The following is a 21,087-nucleotide window of genomic DNA, read 5'->3' as shown; positions in this document are numbered from 1 at the left end:
TAACTGCTTGAGACGGGATAAATACATTCACAAGCCCATGTGACAGACGGGCTTGCACAGACCCTGTCCTTGCTATAGACATTAACTGATGAGAGGTCAAATGTAATATATGGCAACCTGAACAGTTCAGTTGCAATGAATTCAATGTCAATAAGTCAAAAATTCAATAAGTATACAATGACCTATGAAAACATTATTTAAGCATGACTTTGTATTGATTTGTGTGACACCAAACTCAAGATATGCGAGGGTTTTATTTAATTTTTTAAAGTGAAGAAAATGTATGAAGATGATGAAGAGTAGTGATTTGAATCCACAGCTGTCTGCAAAAAGTTAATTTGATTACCCATACCTCCCTGGACATCCAGCCCCGGCCTCCCATATTCCTGCCTTTTTATTCTTCACTGGATGTGTCACTCAGCCTTGAAATATTCATGCTGAACTGAAAAATGAATGCATCTGCTGAAAGGAGCACAAGTTGAAGAGAAAAAGAGTTACTTTTTCACACAGATGCTGTCTTCTGATCAAAGTGCGTGATGTGATTACTTTGCGTGTGTATACATTTCATGTAAGTCCACATGCTATTATGTTGGCTTTCTTAAGAGAAATAAGTAAATTCATGAATGATAGAGCTAAATAAATGATAATATAATGTATAATAATTGCCTTGTGTTGCCGCCATCAAGATTCCAGTAAGCGGAATGTTATGCAATCTTTCTTTCCCTCTTTGATGTCGCGGTCGAATTGACTCCATACTTTCCCCACTCTCCAGTATGTGCATGTTGTATTGATCTTATTTCCTTCACTTTACAAACTCATTCATCCCATCCACAGCTGGTGTCTCCCTTGCATCCTCTCTCACTCTCTTTCACACACGCACACATATTTGTCTTTTTTTTAATTCCATTTTCGCTACCGAAGACCAGCTGCATTGATGCTGACAAACCTAATACCAACACTCATTCAAAAAAAAACTTCTCCCCTTTTATTCATCATCAGCATCAACTTCCATAAATCCACAGGGGATACATTGAAAGCAAAGTTAAACTTGCAAGAAAAACATGTGGGTCCAGATAAACCCAAATTCATCATGAGACTAAGAGCTTCATTTTAACTCTCCTGACAATAAATGTGAATCCCAAAATTCAAAAATTACAATGAATGTAACTCATAGCAAGGAGTAGTCATAGTAATAAAAAAGACATTTTGATTTCTTGATGCAAATCCTTTTTCCTTTCACTCATCTTAAATACAGTGGTGCCAACAAGGCATTATTTACAGCGCTTGGCCCGTCACACCTCTTCGCCCTGGGCAAAAAAAAAATAAAAAATAAAAAAAAATAAAAAAAATAAAATAAAAAAGTGGTTCGGCGAGGTCATTCATTCGTTCAAAGAGGAGCTAAAAACAAAAGTGTAGTAATGTTGGTGAAGAGGTTTTCATTTTTTCATTTTTCACTTTTTGAACTAAGCAATATATCCCTTGATGACTATACTGCCAGAAACTATAAATGAAGTAAAATGGAGTTGCCCTCACCCGACTCACCGTTAGCCAAGCGTCAGTTCCTAGAATAGCGCCAGTGAAATTACTTTATGCTACCGCGAAGATCAAAACAGATTTGTGCCACTCTATTTTTGTTCAAGAAAATAGTGTTTTAAAGATTCATTCATTGATTATTATAGGTCCATGGACTATATTCTGAGCATATTCCAACTAAAATGGACCATACCGAGTGTAGGAATAATGGTAAATAATAAGTCATACATTTGCTGCAATGAAGAACTGCTTCTGCTTGTAATGAAGAATTGCAATGAAGAATGCTTTTCTCGGTTCCCACTCACATTCACGTAGCCTGGCCATTTGAAGATGACGCAAAAGCCGAAGAACCACAACATCTAACGCAGCAGAAGGGTTTGAGCCAGTCTTCTGAGGTCGCCTGTTTTCTGTTAAGAAATGATTGCAAACTTGACCACACATGTACTCAGCAATCTTTCACTCACATGCACAACACAGACAAACAAATACACTGTCTTCCAACTATGCCTTGCATTTTCAGTTTGAGGTTTGGAACACCCATGTAACTAGGGGTGTGGAAAGGGCATGGAAAACCAAATAAATAGAGAGGGTGAGGAGAGGAATCTTCAGAGAGTGCAGGAGTGAATTGTATTAGTCAGTTTCTCTCCTCTCTCCTCGCGAGCCCTGAACTGTATTCTCTCTTTTTTTGTCATGTTTAATCAATGTCAAACAGGTAACCCTGACACCGAGGGTAACCAGATTTTTAAAATTAAAACCGAGACACTCAAATTTTTGCTGCTAATCATATTTACAATAAATTCTCACCAGGAACTATTTATAACAAATCTAATTGCAAGTCAATCGGGTTATGTGATGACTTTCCTCTTGCTTGACAGTTCACCAGATGTAAATTACCAAAGCATTCACCATTATCCAACCATTTTTGCTCAGTCTTGGCAACTATTGGAAACTGGCTGTGCCATTTGTCTGCATTGTAAGACTGGGAATAAGCTGCCAGAAAAGCTGAGCTTGAGTCGGGTCTGACCGGTGACCGCAACATTAAGCTAGTAGGACTACATTCCCCATGATTCTTAAACACAGAAGCAGCAAGTAGTTCTAGTTCGTTTATGACGAAAACATGCCTGTTACTGTCGCAATTTAACAGTTAAATTATTTTTATTTGGTTTATAGTATGAACCGCCATGACAGGATGCTGGAACTGGATCTGTGTAAAAGTGAGACAAAACAATGGGGCTGGTGAAATCCGACGCGGGACTCTCTCATTTAAACCGGAACATCTGATCACCCTGGTCCTGATTTTGAAATCCTTCATCTAGCTCTTGGAGTATGAAATGTATGTATGTGATATGAATGATCCCCACACCCCCAGATCTAATGGCATCAAGCTGGAATTACCTCCGAAATGACTTCAACATCAACACTAAATGTGCACTAATGTCCTGATCGACAATCTTCCCCCAACTTTCCTGATTATTCTGCAGCTGGGAGATTTTAGTTCACGGTACTCATAAATTACACACCACACTTTACAAACAAATACTCACACACACACACACACATATGGCTGACATGTGTACAAGCCTTGTCAACATGTTTGAAACACAATGCTGTGATTGATATCCACGGCATGCACTGAAAGCCACATTCACAGTGCATAGTGTCCCACAGGTAGCTAATGCAGAATAACACTGTTTTCAGCAGGCAAGGCTATTAATCATGGATGAACCTCTGCATCACTGACAAATAAACCTAATCTCACCGGGGAGGGTGCATACACTCGCACACACTGGCACGTAAGTGTGTGGACACACTCACGCATACATACATGCGTTTGATCAGCCTGATCTCATAAGAAAGAACATGCTCTGACTGGCAAACAGAGCATTAATGTAGAGCAGGGGGCTCTCCTCTGGTCTCAATCTTTACTTATCTGTCTCTCTTGTCCTTCTCTTCCTCCGTTCTCACCTTCACTCTTTCTCTTCCTCTTTATTTTGTCGACAAACGATAAAACACCTGCAACGCAGACTGAATAGTCTAGAAAAACTGAGTAACAGCCCTTGCACGTTTGATTTAAAAGCACATATCTACCACGAGGGTTTCACCAATAAACATAACAGACATGGATTGTGTGCACTGGACACTAAAATGAATTATGGATTATTATTATTAGGCCCACACAAATAGTCATGGTTACAAGGTGCACAGGGAATCTCATTTGCTTGCAGTGTTTAATTTGTCAGAATGGTACCGTTCAAGTAATGAGTTATAATATTTCATCTTTTTGGGTGGAAATGCATGTATGAATGCAAACTTCAAAACCTCTTTTAGCTCCCTCAACATGTGCATATCTCTGAGCCCCATTGGAACACACAATGCCATTCTGTCACATAAATGCCCACCTCTGTTCATTTCCCTTTTCCCTCGACCCTCTGACTGGCGGCTTTGTGCCCTGACAGATATACACTTCTTGGCTGTCTTGCACACACGACTCTGGGGAAATGAGATACAAATGCCACACTATCGGAGGTATCACCGTGGAAACCATGCAGCACACTTGGCTGGGTTGAATTACAAACACATTGCAGATTTGTTATGATCAATTTTGATCATGTATATACATATATATATATATATATATATATATATATATATATATATATATATATATATATATATATATATATATATATATATATATATATATATATATATATATATATATATATATATATACACACATATATATATATATATATATATATATATATATATACATATGGGGTGTTAAAAAAATCGATTCGGCGATATATCGCGATTAGGGGTGTGAATTGCCTAGTACCTGACGACTCGATTCGTATCACGATTCACAGGTCACGATTCGATTCGATACCGATTAATCCCGATACGAATTTATAAGTCGATTGTTGCGATTTTTTTCATTCAAATTTAGAAAATACTAATCAGTAAGCTTGTAGAGTGTAAGATTTATATGAAAATTTATTATTTATTTATCTGAAATTTCAGTCTTATAGAGGTTGTAATCTGTTTCATGTTTGAACAGCATTAAAATAAAATATTAAGGCTTAATGTTCCGTTCATATAACATTCTTCCATGCTCAAGGTGTGAATCCTAAAAAAATATATATATATAAATAAATAAAAAAATAAATAAATAAATAAAAATCGATTCTGCCGATTATTGAATCGATTCGAGAATCGCGCGATGTAGTATCGCGATATATTTTTTTAACACCCCTAATCGCGATACTACATCTCGCGATTCTCGAATCGATTCAATAAAAAAAAAAAACGTTTTTTTTTTTTTTTTTTCTTAAAGAGCTCAGAATTGTTCATTCGGTAGTCTTACCGATTCAACGTCTTATCATCATTGCCTTTTTTTTTGTGTGTGTGTGTGTGTGTGAATCGATTTTTAAACTTCCATTTTTAATGGAAAAATATTCAACAAAACGTCTGACTTCGGGTTAGGATTCACACCTTGAGCATGGAAGAATGTTATATGAACGGAACATTAAGCCTTAATATTTTATTTTAATGCTGTTCAAACATGAAACAGATTACAACCTCTATAAGACTGAAATTTCAGATAAATAAATAATACATTTTCATATAAATCTTACACTCTACAAGCTTACTGATTAGTATTTTCTAAATTTGAATGAAAAAAAATCGCAACAATCGACTTATAAATTCGTATCGGGATTAATCGGTATTGAATCGAATCGTGACCTGTGAATCGTGATACGAATCGAATCGTCAGGTACTAGGCAATTCACACCCCTAATATATATACATATTACGTCACGATACAATAATTAGCACAATATTGTGGGGAGGTTGGCGATATTTAAAAAAGGTAAAAATATTCAAAAAAAAAAATGAGATCATACTTAAAAAAGCACAAAATTGTGGTTTTGTGAAAAACAGCAATTTTATTATTATTATTATTATTATTATTATTATTATTATTATTATTATTATATTGTGTTGTTAATGCACGCACACATTGAGTTCCTCCACATATTGACTTGCTTCACAGGAATATTACGTTCCCCTTCATCTTACAATTAGTGTAGATTTTCAACATAGAAGGGCCAAAACATCCCTAATGAAAATTAAATTGCACGAAAAAACTAGCCACCAGGTGCTAGAACTGCACAAATGGAAAGCAACCTGACTTTTTAAACAGATGTGTGACATTTAAATATCGTGAACATGACTATAACGATATTGTGGCAGTTTTAATATCACGCATATATATATATATATATATATATATATATATATATATATATATATATATATATATATATATATATATATATATATATATATATATATATATTTATATATATTTATTTATTTATTTTTATTTTATTTTTTTAATTGTACAGAGACTTTATGGACACCCTATGCACAAGGGCAACCAGTTCCAGTCTTTATATTTTCACCAAGCAAAAAGCATTGCAGACGATGATTATGATTTCAAATGACCATACCATAAGCATATGGGTTTTTTTTTCCTTCAGGAATGTTGTTTTTGTCTTGTTCATTACAAAGACTGCAAATTTTCTTTTATATGGAGTCTAACGGTAATATATATGGTGTTTCATTTTCTCTGCCCTCGGGTTAATTGCTCTGCTTTGCTGTAATAAAGTGGTTAAGATGCAAAGCATTTTATGATGAATGCTGATGACACGTCCTATTCACTCCTTTAAGGTTATATAAATTGGCTTTTAATCACAGTTCCAAACATAGACGGAACATAAATGATATTATGTGTACGTCACTGTACATTCAACACATGTGTTCTTTAATTTGCTGGTCTAATATGGCACGCTTAGGTTAGTGATAAGTGAGAGTAATCGTCTTCGGTGTGGCGAAAGCTTAATCAATATTAACATATTCTTCAGTTCCCTCCCCATTGAATAATTGATATCCCCACACAGCCTTGCTGAGAATGAAATAAGATGTAGGAGTATTAAAATAACTTCCCAGAGATAAAAGAAAATTGATTAAAAAAAGATGGCTGAAAATTAAAGACAGCGAAAGCGAGCCTAAGGGATTGAGCTTTGCATACAAATGAAGCGGTTGGGGTGGAGGGGAAAAAAAGGAACTTTAATGGAAGTTAGGAGCCCATTTATCCATCTCAAGTCATGGCACACTCGACCCCGTGAGTTTTTACCAAACCAATCAAAGAACCTAATCCGAGGGTTCCACTGTATAATCTCCAATCTCTGACTTCCTTGTACAACACGTAGTTATTAATCATTTGCTACTCATCTGCACTTTCCACATGATTACTCTTCATTACAGCATGCAGCGAGTTCACCTCAAAGTCCATCACTATGTGCTAAACTCTGAATTATTCTTTTGGCATGGCAGATCAGTGATTTCTTGCTATGAATCATAATTAGGATTAAATCACGTTTTTAAAATTTTCTTTCACATACTGTAGTTTGACCGCTACTGATTAAAGTTTAACAGCTATGCCAGCTGTAAAAATACTGAATTACTTTACTTTTCACAACTTGTACTGTATTTATACCTCTTAGCCTTCGGACTGGCATCGAAAGCAAAGTTGCAAGGACAAAATGTTTTTTTATTTTTTTAAGGTAGATGCAATGAGAGGCTCAGGTTTAAGAGGAATCCTCTATTTGGACCACCTCAGTCAGCACGAACAAATCACTGCTGACACCTCAACTCACAGATCACAAGTTGAGAGGGGAATACAGCCGGATGTTGTGTGTGCGTGTGTGTTCAACTGGTTTCTACATTCACGTTTGTATGATGGGGTGAAACTTCTTTGACTGTCTGGGGCGGACACGGCAACATGTCAAGGTTGTTTGTGAAGTTCCTGAATGCGGTTGGAGTTGGTGAGAGGAAAATGATGAGAAAATGAGATGTCAACATCTTGAGGAACATTGACAGCGCTAATACACTTTGACACAGCAGTAAACAGCAATGTTCGTTAATTACATCTTTCATGACTTGAGAGACAACTTGATTGATGATTGGATGTTCTTCGTACAGGAAATGATGAAATATTTGCCTGTATATTCTTACACTGAGTACGTCCCTTGTAATTAGATACATCACCACACAAGTTACATTATCTGTTGACATACCAACATTCTTTTAATCTAGATTAAATGCATTATTTTTTTTAATTACTCCTGAATTCTGATCTTTTTTAAACCTTATTTTTAGTGTGACGCTTGTTTAGAGAGGTACTTGTGCTTAACTCTTTTACTGCCACACTTTATCAAAAAAAAAAAAAAAAAAACACACAGTGCCAGCCGATTTCAAGCATTTTAACTCATCTTTCAAGGCAAACAGAATATTGTGTGCTTTTACTACATATACAAGGTGCGTACCACATGAAATATTATTTTATAGTATTTTTCTACCTTATTCCGTTCTTTAGTAATCACCATTTCAAAATAGGTAATTTGAGTGACATTGAGCGAAAATTGAAAAGATAAGGAAAGGCAAGGCAAGGCAAGTTTATTTGTATAGCACATTTCATACACAAGGCAACTCAATGTGCTTTACACAAGGAAAGACAACACATAAGCATCAAAAAAACAGTAGTTAACATTCAGAGGAAAAAAATAAAAAATAAAAATAAAAAAAAATAAAAATAGGTTACAAAATTGACTAAAAAAAAAAACAAATAAATTAAAAAAAAATAAATAAAAATAAAAAAAACGGCGAAAACAAGCTTTTTGTGAAAAGTACATTTTCTCCACAACAGTGACACTAATATTTTTTGTTTAGTAACATCCTTGAAAATGTTCTATTTCATCGGATTTCATCAGATTCCTTCATGTTTCATTGTAATTCCATACAAAGGAAATACAATGCTGCCAACTGCTGGCCATGGTTAGTGGGCGTTGTTGATTCCACAACCCATTGACCAGGCAGCGCTGCACTTAGAAGTTAACGTAGTTGACGTCATTTAACGTTTATGGCGGCATATATCGTGATTTTACTAATCGTTATTAAACGGTTTTGCGAGAGTTAACACTTCTGACAATTCAATTAAAACTGATTCACATCTTTTATAGCCTGCTTAAGTGTTATGCTCTCAATGGTGTGAATGATTCCGTTGTAATGGTGGGGAGAGGAAATCTCACCTCGCCAATTAAACTGGAAGCCTGTCAAATGTCTGCTATAATAATACACAGACTCGCTAAAGATATGACTTTTGTGTAATTGACAAAGTGCTGTTACTCAACGTGTTGATTCTAATTAAGCAGCGGCTGTGCGTGAATCATAGGTAATGTGCGTTTTATGTTTGATGATATCTCCCTCCGTATTTCTCACTCCTTCGTCATCTCGTTTTCTTTTTTTCTTCTTTGGTTCTCTTGGTGCAGCCATGGGCACCTGTCAGCCGAAACAAATAGACCTTTTCCAAACAGTGCAGCATTGGGCATCTGTCAGTCAGGCTGCGGAGCGTAGATATTGATCATGTTTGGGTCTAAAGTCAATACAAACGAAAATAACATTGCTTTTATTTATTTTTATACCAGCAGACTGTATATACACCCACGTGTTTTGTCTGTCTTGTATATTGACTACACTTGGCCCTCGTCTATCGAATTGTCTTGATGCAGTGATTTACAATTGACTCAAACAAGCACTACACAATGTAGCATAATATGCAAAGTAATGTATTGCTGCATGCAGCACAAGACCCACCAAAACTGTTAACCTCAGTTTTGTATCTGCCGGTTTTCAAAAGATTGAGTTTAAAACAGTTATTTTCCCCATAATTGAAATGACTTGCACATTTTCTTACAGGTGAAAATCATCTGTACAGTATACCAAGTACCTGCCACAAATATTGAAAGTAGAATATCAACGTATATGCTGATGATACAACCTTCCTTCGTTTAAAACCTCACTGTTTATCAAATCTTGTGGATGCCTTCTCACAGCATCATGGTTAAAGCTTCATTCAGATTTGGTGGTCTAACCTGCAGTATTCTTAGTAAATGATAATAATAATAATAATAATAATAACAATAATAATAATAACAATAACAATAATAATAATAATAATAATAATAATAATAAGGAAGAAAAAGAAGAAGAAGAACAAAATTACAATTATGGAATTGATAACTTCTCAATTTACTGGTATACAGTATAGGTGTTAATGTTATTGCCATCTTCACGCCCAAAAAAAATTCAAGAGTTATCAGCAGAAGGCCTTTGAATTTATCTGTGATGGAAAACCAGAAGGAATGAAAAGAGATGTCCTGTACGATAATTATGAATGTGAGGGACAGAAATTGCTCAACCTTGAAGCCTTGTGTCGTTCACCAAAAGCTGGAATCGAATCTAAAATCTATTTGAATGCAATGTATGTTATACATTCTTTTGGATAAAAGCCATGTACTAAGTCATGGAAGATTATTGAATCTGATCCCTACCCATTCCTTGCATGCTTAAAGAGATGGTTTGTATTTTTTGACATGAATCTCGATTTCATCCTCACCTCCAGTGTGCGATCATCACTGACTTACCCCTGACAGCGTTCTGTGACACGAGTTCTGGTCCGGTGTTGGACGAGAGGAAAATAGTCCAGCAAGCTGGCTGGGGTCACCTAAATAAAGCGTTTTTCTTTTAAAAACAATTTGTGTTCAAAAGAGTGATACATTTCCATACAAAACTTCCTCCGGAAAAAAAGTCAAGACTCCATTACCGCCAGGCACTATTTTTCTGTTCGTTGGTATCACTGCGCGTCGCCCTGTAGACAGCTGATAGACGCGCTGCAGACGACTGATAGTCGCGCCTTCCGCCTTCGAAAAGACAAACAACTTGTAGATTAGTGCACGTACATCAGCTGTATGCGGGGCATCGCGCAGTGATACGACGATACAACAGAAAAATAGTGCCTGGCGGTTCGGGATGGCCGAGTACCGATACCAGGTATCGGTATCGGGCCGATACCAGCCTTTTTTCAAGTACTCGTGACGCAGACGAGTACAAGCGACCGATGGCAGAGGGGGAAGACGTTAAGTGAGTCCTCCTTGCCTGTAATTGGCGCTAGCTTGCAGCAGTTTTTTACCAAAACTTCACCGGTTTGGAAATACTTCAAAATTGTGAATCTTAAACTAAAAGAGCATTTTTGTGTTTTATTTTGAGCGTTAAGACTATTGAAGAGTGACTGTGCTGTGTTTTTTTTTTTGTCAAAATTAAAGGAAATATATTTGTTTAAAAATATCTTTTAGTTATTTTTTTTATCTGTCAAAATGTACTACTGATCAGCAGTTGGTATCAGTATCTGTGAGTACTGAGGGTCTGAGTATCGGTATCGGTCTGAAAAAAAGTGGTATCGAACATCCCATGGAGTCTGACTTTTTTTCCGGAGTGAGTTTTGTTTGGAAATGTATCACTCTTTTGAACACAAATTGTTTTTAGAAGAAAAACACTTTATTTAGGTGGCCCCAGCCAACTTGTCGGACTATTTTACTCTCGTCCAACACCGGACCAGAACTCGTGTCACAGAACGCTGTCAGGGGTAAGTCAGTGATGATCGTATGCCACTGGGGGTGATAATGAAATGGAGATTCATATCAAATAATCCGAACTATCTCTTTAAAGAAATCAATGAGAGTATCTATTTCGTAAAATCCACTTTTAAGACCCTGGAAAGTGAATTTAGAGGGTCTTTTTTCACAATATATAAATTTGAGGATGCTTGCTGAAAACGTTTCAAAAGACCGAGAGCTGCACTGTACTGCATTGTGCATTGTGAAGATGGAGCTTCAAACTATTGTTCACCATTTCAGTTTTAGCTTGTTGTCATATCCAGTAAACTCTAGCCCATTGGTTTTGGAACATCTCCCAGCCATTGGCCAAGGTCTCAACCCGCTTCTCCAGAGGAGAGGCTTCTATCTGGCCAGCCATCTGCTGTCCTGCTCAAGGCTGGGTAGCCTCTGGGCTAACTAGCCAGCAGCCTGTTATCCTTCAGCCTCAGCCCCTGGCTCAGCGCTACCAACCCAACGGTGCACCACACACTGCTCATTGTCTGCATTTCGAGCCAACCCATCTGGCCTCTAAGTTTAGCGGACGCCAACCCAGATGGTCGTCCGATGCCTGGCCAGAAGGTCTCGAGCCAGTGGCCTTCACCTTGCATGTTTCGAGCACCTCTTGTCTCGAGAAACAATCTCACATATCTGGTGTACTTTCCGAAAAAGACCTTCACCTCATCCCCCAATGAGCGTCCATAGTTCTCGTGCTACTGTTATCCATATTTGACGATAGACATCCATATTTTGCAAGTGGCTGTGCTACCGGTCTCATTTTTAGTGAATTGCAACAAGTTGGGGGGCACTGCTGGTTTGCTGCGTAGCCCTACCACCTGTTGATTTCAGCAAGATGTCCTTGTTGTTGCCAAAACATGTGACTGGCGGTTAAGCTATTAGCATTTTTGTGGAATGGTAAAGCCAATGCATCGATCAGTGCAATGATTCCCAATCAGTTTGCAGGCCTGCAGAGGCACATTTTCTGTGTTGACAGAGCCCTTAATGTGTGATTATTGAATTTCGCTTAATTGGAATACATTTTTGATGAAATGCTATGTGGAGGAGAAAAAAAAACATCCAAGAGGAATATTTTTAAGGAATACAAGTTTAATTTGTTTTTTCTGTTGTTGATGATAATTGTGTGAATGCTGAAAGCACTTATGCTATTCAGATCTTTATTATAGTATATTATTCTGTCCGCTTTTTTAATGAGCAAAAACTCTCCCATTATTCCCAGCTGTTTTATATTGCTGTGGTAGCAGTTGGTAAAGTGCATTGTCCAGTAACCAGGGGGTCGTGGGTTTGAATACCATCCATAAGTAATATATATGTATACCAACTGACTTCAACATGCATTATGATTTCACTTCTGAATCATTCAACACAAGATATGATGGGTAAGTTATCCATTGTGTCAAATGGATGGTGGTCACATGAGGTATGCTGTATTTACATAAACGCAAGTATGCCCATTTAGCTTCAATGGTAGTTGTATTATATGATAATTTTAAATATCAATACGCAGTGAACTGTGATTTTCACAAGTCAGTTAGCTCAGTGGTTAGTGCACTTGCCATCTGCCATGGAGACTTTACTCCAAATGCAAATTTTAATAATAATCGCTGTGTAATTACTTAACATCCTTTATATTTAGTGTCATTTCTCATTATTACTTTATCTATATTATTATGTTCTATATTATCTTTCAAGTATTAAACTGCATTATTCAATACAATTGCATACAATGTCACAGAATTACCTAAGGCAACAATGACCCAGTGGATTGGTAAGCGACATACCCGGGTTCAAATCTCGTTTGGACCACCTTACACGTTTTAGAAATAGTCATTGTGTAATTGTTTAACATCTATTTAATTTAATTTTCAATGACATATTCACGACAGCATTCAGCGAGACTTCCTTCAATATCATGACACAATATTTCATTTGCTTCTCCAAGTCACCTGTGGTTCGGTTGGTAGTGTGGCAGAGCATTATCCAGTAAATGGGAGGGTGTGGTTCCAATTCCACCTTAGACTGATTGCAGTTCAAGTTTTCTTTTTTTTCATTCATCATTCATCTACAATTGATAATTTCTAATTTTATCACAATTTATCTTTCAATATCCTATGTAAACATTTCACAAGCATGCATTCAAATTAGGGCTGGGAATCTTTGACTGTCTCACGATTCGATTCGATTACGAGTTTTGGTTCTACGATTCGATTCAGAATCGATTCTCGATTCAAACGATTTCCAATTCAAAATGATTTGATTGACAAATGATTTCTGCTTCAATTTACAGATATGCACAACATTGTCATGATCAACTCCAGTCTGCTTTGCAAGACAAAATGACAAATAGAGACATTAAAGTGTCTTCTTTTTTGCTTAAACATTTATTCATTTTGTATTGTAAGTGCCTTTTTCCACAAAAACAGCATGTGGGCTACAACTGCCTTTTCCCCTTCTTCTTCATTTCTAATTTAAATAAAATCGATTTTTGGATATTAATATCGATTCGATTAATAAATGAGAATCTCGGTTCTTTTATGAATCGATTTTTTTTTTTGCATGCCCCTAATTCAAATACTAGCTTTCAGCATTCACACACAATTTATCCAGAAATTGCACATTGTCTAGCGTATAATACTCTACCCCTACATTTCACAAGATAAATCAATACATAAATGAATATCATTCAAAATGTGATTTCGACTATTGTTGAGGTGCTCCATAAATCTTTGTATGGATGTGTTTGACTCATAAATATGCATTGTTTCAGCATTCAATAATGTAATACAATATTGGTTCGGATGCATTTTATAATACACTACAATCAATATACAGCAATAGGCTGCCGATCCACATGTTGCAATATATTTTCAAATATATGACCAACTTCCTCATTTATTGAGATGTATTTTCTAATATATTACCATATAAATTGTAGCATATGCCATATATTTTCAATTCGTAATACATCTTTGTAAATGCCCAAGCCGTGTCTGTGTGTTACTCGTCTATTGACGTGCATTATAGCTGACTTCCTGCATTAAGATTAGAGCAACATGCAACACGAACCCCCATCCACGTGTAGTCAGTCCATCAGAGGACGAGACGCAGACAGACCTGGCAAGAAATATTTGTAAGCGTAGGAAACGCAGCTAAAGACTATTTCCATTCCTCGACCCCACACAGCCATCTCAGACGTCACTCCCTGCGCTGCCTGTGCACACTCTAAAACATTCATATGCCCATGCCTGTCTGCTGATGCTTTTTCCTTTGAATTATTTACTGTGGAAATGCAGGAACAATCTAATTGAAACGAAGGGAACTCTGTTGGAGATGAAACTTTTTTTTTTCCCCTATAAGATAAATGCTTTTCCATTGCTGCACCCTTACTTTATTGTCTTCGTCTGCATCCATTTTTTATTCATATATTAGTCTGCAACTGCCCACAAGTACAGCCACGTTAATTAATTCTGTATGGCTTTCTGTAATGCATTTTGTGAAGTATGTGTCTGGTTAGGAGTACCACAGCAAAGTGTTCACGGCTGCCTATTGAACAACAGTGTGCTTGAAAGAATACAGATTGCGAGATGTTGATTTTAATTCACATCTGGGGACAACTTCTAAGAGAAAAACATAATTACTATGAGGAAAAAAAAAAGCTGCCCCACTCGTGATTTTATCAGTGTATGTTGAATCCCACAGTGCCTTGGATTGCTTTTTAAGATTAAGATAAAATGAAGATTGCTCAAACAAATCAATGAAAGAACATCTAGAAAATGACACTTGAAAGTGAATTCCGAGATTTGTACATAAGTACATTTGACATCTTTGATAATTGCTGAAAAAAGACGGAGATCTACACCTTACTAGATTGTGGAGATGCAGTTTAGTTGATTTTTGGGGCATGACTCAAAACAGCACTTAAGATGCACTTTTGAATGCCACCATTTACGGAACCGTTTGGTGTTATTATTTAAATCACCAGGTGGAGGAGTTGACACAGCGGACGAGCCCGCCGCCACTTTCACCCGGAGCATGGATATAAATTTTTCCAACCTACCGGAGGTTTCAAGTAGATATATTTTTGTGGCTCCAACATATTGATAAATATGTGTAAGCATAAGAAAGTTGCTGGATTAAGTATCATCTATTTTTCAGCACAGCGTGTTTTCACATATTTATTGGAAATACGGCACACAAAGGGTTGATTTATTTTATTTTTTGGTGGAACCTTATTTTATAAACATGCCAATTTTGTTAAAGTATTTAAATTTCCTGTGATGTCTCAAATGTAGACGTTTTTTTTATTTATTTATTTTTTAAACAGAGACTTTAACAATCAAATAATAATATATCGAATTTTAGTGCAAAATGCTCTCATTATTACAATCAAATAAATATATCACACACATTTGATCCATATTGATGTGACAACAGTCCAGATTTTTTCATCTAGGTGAAGGACATCAAAAATATAAAGAAAACAATTCTTCATTGTGCAGCGTACATGAACACTTTCCTGGTTATGCACACCTGCTGCGATGCCTCCTTTAGAATACTTTATCTCAGGAATGTCCTGCTGAATAGAAGCTTTAGCGAGGGATAGAAAAGTAGATGACTGGAGGGGAAAATCTGACAGTGAAAAAGATCGGAATTTAAATAACAGTGCCCTTCATTTGCATATGAGTAAGTATGACGGAGCGGCAATGACAATGTATGATGTGTTTGAGGTGCAGAGGTACAAAGGTTATTTTTTTCATTTTCAAATAAAACCTCAACTTTCTTACAGTGTCCACTCAACCTATATTCCAAACTATGATCTGTCAATAACTTTTTATCTCACTCCACCTCCCCCCAGGTATGCAAATAGACCTAATTATCTGCAGTGACTCCTGGTGTTGCTCACTATAATTAATTAGTTATTGTGAAGAACAGTGAGAGGGTTCATTGTGGGCTGCTCAAGTGTGTGCAATTTGCCAACAGGTTTCCTTTCTAAAGGTGAGCTTGTGCATTATGTCCAACAATATGTGTGTGCATAACTCTCCTAAAAGAATTTTGGTGCTTGAGTGGCCTTCTTTCAAAAACCCGTCAAGTTTGTTAAGAGAGTAACTCATTCACTGCCAGCCATTTTCACAGAAGCAATCCCGTTCGCTTCCGGCTGTTTTACTGGATTTTGACTGATTTTGCAAGGCCCACAGAATATTGTGTTCTATTGCTATAAAAGCATGGAACCTATCAATAGAAAGCTTTAAGTCTCTTCTTTCATCAGGAAAAAAAAAAGTATGTTTCTATCTGTTTCCATTTTGCAGCAATTAGCATTAGAAGAGAGTTAAGTTTCATCAGTTTTCACAAATCTATTTAAAATTGTAAGTAATTGAGCTTTTTTTCTACATGGCCCTGGTTGATCTCCTTTGCTCTGCTGCCACCTGCTGGCCGTTTGTGTAATAACTACCATTTCTGCAACCGTTCTTTGCAGTTGAGAGGCTGCATCAAAGCCTTCTGTATGCTCTATCATAAAAAAAAAAAAAAAAAAAAAAAAAAAAAAAAAAAAAAAAAAAACGTATAAATACGTCTTTGGGACACTTAGAACATTTAAAAAAACAAAAAACAAAACGTATTTATACATTATTAGGAGTAAATGAGCTTTTAAATAAATTAGGAATGTATGAAGATAATTGCTGAAAAGACCGAACTATGTAGTAGTAACATACTCAATTGTATACAGCAATTTTCCACCATTTCAGTTTTCCATTTTTTGGGGGGGGTGTGTTGCTAAATTAACAGCTGGTTTGTCACTAAATCTGGTGTCTGGCATGATGTCGTGTTGCCCCTCCCCTACGATAAAAGTACCTGAGCTGTTTCATTCACATCAGCCAGTGCATCCAGTACAATCGTGACGGCCAGTTAGCAAGCTAGCTATGCTTACACCCTCAAAATGCATCTTCCCTTCTGCTGGCGTGTCTGCTATAGAGCGCCACGTTGTCGAGAAGGGAGAAGAGCAAAGAGGAAAAATGAAGTGTGACGTGACCTCAAGTATGTTGACAGGCACTTAACTCACTACTCCCAATAACGTATAAATACGTTTTTTTAATGTTCTAAGTGTCCCAAAGACGTATTTATATGTTTTTGTTTTTTTTTTAATGCTAGAGCATACAGAAGGCTTTGATGCAGCCTCTCAACTGCAAAGAACGGTTGCAGAAATGGTCGTTATTACACAAACGGCCAGCAGGTGGCAGCAGAGCAAAGGCGATCAACCAGGGCCATCTAGAAAAAAAGCTAAATTACTTAGAATTTTAAATAGATTTGTGAAAACTGATGAAACTTAGCTCTCTTCTAATGCTAATTGCTGCAAAACGGAAACAGATAGAAACATACTTTTTTTTCCTGATGAAAGAGGAGACTTTAATCTTTCTTTTGATGCTTTTATAGCAATAGAACACAATATTCTGTGGGCCTTGCAAAATCAGTCAAAATCCAGTAAAACAGCTGGGAGCGAACGGGACTGCTTCTGTGAAAATGGCTGTGAGTGAATGAGTTAAGAGCGCCTCGTTGTGTGTGGACGATCTGGTGAGGCGTATTCCAGCCACCAGAGGCCTCAAGTAGATATATTTTCAAGTCGCTGTGATGGTATTTGATTGAAAATTGAATGTTGAACAGACTGTATTTATTTTTTATTTTATTTTTTTAACCACTTTCACATCTATTTTTACATACTTAAAAAAAATTGAATCATTCAAATTTGGCAGGGTTGTTAACCACACTCTTCTCTGCAGTATGTCAAATTTAGAAGACATTTTTATTTTCATTTTACAGTCGGGTATTTAATGGAGAGCAATTGTTGCTACACTTCCACACAGCTTGCTTTTTGGCAAAAGCAAAACTTGCCAGCAGATGATAACGGCAGGAATAAACACAATAACTTCCACAGCATCTGCAGTCTTATAAAACCACACCAAAGTTGCATTTTCAGCACAAAATGAAGATAACAGAGCGTTAAAAGAAAACTCCAGCACGCTATCACAAAGTAGTCACGATGATAAGAATTCCAATCTCAGCTCTGCCAATTTTGTCTCTGAGAAGTCTTCAATACACCGAAAAGAACATTTGCTTTTCTTGCATTTCTATAGTTGCGCAGCTAAAACTTTGCATCCTCATTTGCCATTCCCTCAAAGGCGAATTTGTGTGAATGTGATCTATTTCTGATTAGTTAAACAGAAAACGAGAATCACATACCTTGGTGTGAGAGGAATTTGGGCATCTGCCCATGTCCCTGATTAGTCAACTCCACACAACTTTGTTTTTGTGACAAAAACATTCACCGTCTTTAGATGCAACTATGTATAGTGCCGAAAATCTCCAGAGTGTTGGATTCAGCACAAACTGTATGTGACTGCAATTATGCAAAACAGGTCATTAAACTAATAAAGTTGTCTGTAAACAAGTGCACAAAGGCACAGATTGCCCTCGTCCTCCCTTCCTTTCTTGTCTCCCTCAAACTCTTTCTCCCGCCTATCTGCCTTTAACGCGCTCCAAATTTAACACTGGCTTCTTTCACTGCAGCTAAAGTAAGTCTCTGTGTTAGAGGCTTCTGAAGTTTGGGGAGAAAACATTCATGAGGATTCAATAGTGAGATAAACAGCAGCGGATGGCACAGCAATGAAACTCGATGGGTTTAATGAGTGGATTTTGGTGGCGTGACCTACATGGAGTTTTCTGACTGTCACTGAGATGCACAGCAAAGTGACAATAGCAATCATCAACGAGTCTGATTAATTATCGCTTTACCATCCTTTCACGACATTGACTTAAGACTAGCGTGTATGTGTAGCCCTAATTTCTTGGAATTAATTATTCTTTTGGGACTTTGGTGCAAATGAATACACGTTGGATTACGAGAAGAAGGGTTTAGAGAGCATGTTTTCCTAATCTCTGCCATGTTGTGTAACGCTCTCACTCAAACTTGGCGTCATCCATCCTCAGTGTTACATGCCGAAATGTCAACAACTGAATATTCATCGCAGCATTGACACCCCAGTGCTGTGACTCTCGAAATCTCAGGGCAGACTGATATTTTTTTTTTTTGCATTTGTCTCACTGCCTTCACAGACCAATTTGGAACACATCGAAAATTGCCGATTAGAGGACAAGTTCCCTGCACTAATAAAGCAGGAGTAGGCCAACATGCTGAATGTAATCTTGGAACTGATAGCAAGATTTAAATGTAGCCTCACTTCAGTACCCCCACCCCTTAGCCAATGAAATGCATCAGAATATGCATGAAAGGGTTGCGCGGGCCTCGTAGCATGTCCTAGAATTTTATTCAAGCATTTATGGCTGACGCAGATTCGCGGGAGTTATGGAATAAATGATAGCGATTGACGACAGCCACAATGATCACGTGACTGTCCAAAATGACCAATACTGTACTGAATGTGAAAATATTCATGTAAGTACTATAAAATTATCATAATCAGAGATGAAATTAAGCATTTCACAGAATAGCTGGTTAGTTTTTCATAAATCTTGTATCCCTTTAAGAAATATGTTTGCTAGAGAATAAGCATGTTGAAAATGTTGACGACTGTAACAGAACGGACGACAAATAATTACCACTCGATCCCCTGAGGTTACAACTGGGCTCCAGTGGTGAGGGTAAATATACCCGTAAATATACCCGCAGATGTTTTTTTTTAATATTGAAGTTTATAATAATAAACTTATGTTTGTGTGAACGCCGCAGGTGTAAGCTTTGAAATGTTTTTGGAATTGTTTCTATGTGCTTCATGAGCTGATATATCAATTATTTAGTAGGCATTGACAATATAAACTTCAGGTTTTCGGGGGTGATTCTACATTTTTGCCAATCGCTTTAAACTTAATGGGTTAAAGAAGTGTATGATTCTGCTGCCTCAGTAGTTGTTGAAATGAAATGAATCAATTGAATTCTCACGAGACATTTAAAGAAGAAATACTTATATACAAGATAGAGCGAAAGTGGAAAGCATTCAAAAGTGGCATATAAAGAGTAATGGAGTGATAATGTTTGTTGTAATAGATTAAAAAAAAAATACTCTTTCCTACATGGCACGCAGCATGAGGTGATAAATCACTTCTGCGTAGCCCAGCATAGTGAAACATAATCATTTACAACACAAGATGATGGTGCAGGCTTGCATCCAAAGTACTCATGCTGGCATTAAAAAAAAAAAAAAAAAAAAAGCAGTCAGCAGCATTTATAGTAATATGGATGGTATTATTGAAAGAGTGCAGTGCCTGATGAACGATGTTACTATTAGAAAACCAACTGACCACAAGCAAGTCCTTCAAAGTCCTTTGCATGTTTCAATCAAGCTGTCACCATCATAAGAAACTTTTGGGATTTTGGGGTTTATGCTCCTGTAGCACTACACATAGGGGCCTATTCACGAAAGGTTTGCGTTGCCTTTGCACGGCGCTAACCGGTAAAAAAAAAAAGAGCAATCCGGGAGCGCCTAATTCACTAAACATGTGCAGATGGGGAAATCTGTCACTAAGTGCGCAGCCAACCAGATTGCGCCATGGTGCGCCGGTGTTACTTGCGCGTATGTAAATTTGGTAATTTGAATACATTTGATGCAAAATATGCCCACCCCAATGCAAATGAGACTCATTGATATGCAGCGTCTAATTCACTAACGCTAGTGCAAATAACCACACAGAATTTGCGTGATGCAAATAACGTTTGGAAAGCATGTATTAACCTGGCGCAACCTCGATCCCGAGATCATGACAGCAGTGCATGGCACGGTGCACGTTGCTCTCTGGCTGTTCAAGCAGAGAGGAGAGAGAGAGGGAATTCAGGGTACATTCCTCAATGCACAATGTTGGTTTAGGACATAACGTAACCCGGGCCGATCGGCAATGGTGGGTATGCATTTTACGATCATTTTTACATGTCAGATGCATACTGTACGCATACAGAATTGCCAGAGGGTGATAGGAT

The sequence above is a fragment of the Festucalex cinctus genome, chromosome 2, assembly GCF_051991245.1.
Source record: "Festucalex cinctus isolate MCC-2025b chromosome 2, RoL_Fcin_1.0, whole genome shotgun sequence".
Lineage (NCBI taxonomy): Eukaryota > Metazoa > Chordata > Actinopteri > Syngnathiformes > Syngnathidae > Festucalex > Festucalex cinctus.
Note: the sequence above shows the minus strand (reverse complement) of the source record.